Source organism: Sinocyclocheilus grahami, unplaced genomic scaffold (assembly GCF_001515645.1).
Source record: "Sinocyclocheilus grahami isolate Dianchi unplaced genomic scaffold, SAMN03320097.WGS_v1.1 scaffold450.1, whole genome shotgun sequence".
NCBI classification, from domain to species: Eukaryota; Metazoa; Chordata; class Actinopteri; order Cypriniformes; family Cyprinidae; genus Sinocyclocheilus; species Sinocyclocheilus grahami.
The window spans coordinates 1132015-1133308 of NW_015505629.1; positions in this window are offsets into that span (position 1 = coordinate 1132015).

Genomic DNA, 1294 nt, shown 5'->3' on the forward strand with positions numbered 1-1294 from the left:
GGTAACTACCCGTCTGTCTCTGTCTGACCTCTCCTCCCCTGAACCTTCTCTGTCAGACATGTGCTGCACGGATCTCACCCTGTGCTTGCCCTCCGCCTGTAAGTCACCCCGTCCTCCAGCAGAGGGAGCAAAAGCACTCTCACATCTCTGCTGGTCTGACTAACTGCTCCAGCTGCTCGCTTGCATGTGAGTGAGTGTCAGTGGAATCAGTGTTTCCTAGTGTTTTCTCACAAAAAATCCTTGAAACAAGATACATTTACTCGTGAAGCAGGATTGTGTCAGATATAAATATAGAAAATATATGAAAATTAAACTTATTTTACTGTATTTCTCATTTATATAGACATAATAATAATGACAAACAAAAAATAATAGAACCTAAAAATGTAAATGTAAAATATAAAAAATATAGAAAACAAAAAATAATAGAACTTAACAACTTAAATGTAAAAAATATATTTTTAAAACTATTTCTCTTGTTTTTAAAAATGCTTAAAACAAGATGCATTTACTCGTGAAGCAGGATTGTGTCAGATATCAAACTTAAACTTATTTTATTTTATTTCTCATTTATATAGACATAGCAAAAAAATGACAAACAAAACATTTATAAAACTTAAAGATTTAAATGTAAACGTGCAATATACAAATAAAAACAAATTCAAAATATGAATACAAATTCTGATAGAATAATTTGCTCTTTATATCTGTGTTTTGGATATTTCCTCATATTGCATATATATATATATATTTATATAATAATTTATTTATTTAATTTTTAATATTGAATTAATTAATTGTAAGTAATAAAAAAATGCATTCAATGTATGAATATCTTTATTTTAGTCAGTCAAAGAGAGTAAACCTAAAAGTGCTTTGTTGGCTGCTGAGTCCTGCGTGGGATCTGGTTTTGAGTGTGCCTGCTCTGAAGGATGCTTTACTGAGAATGCAAGCCGTTCTGATTCAGAGCCGGTTTAGTTCTGGTCTGGGTGACGGTGGTTCGGAGGGAAGCACAGGGCAGAGGTGCACCCTGGGAAAGGACGTGGTGGGAGAGAAATCCATCCCTCTGTCTCTCTCTCTGTCACTCAGCTGGAGGTTTCCCTTCAATGGTGTGTCTGTCTGCAGCCTGAGCGAACAGCCCGAGACCGCTCCTAACCTCCGAACCGCCTCGCAGATATTCAGGCCTGAACTTAAGATCTGTGAATAACACTTTCCATCCATTTGGATTACACAATTTAACAGTCAACAAACTAATAAACCTCAGGTGATGCGTATCTGTCACACACACACACAC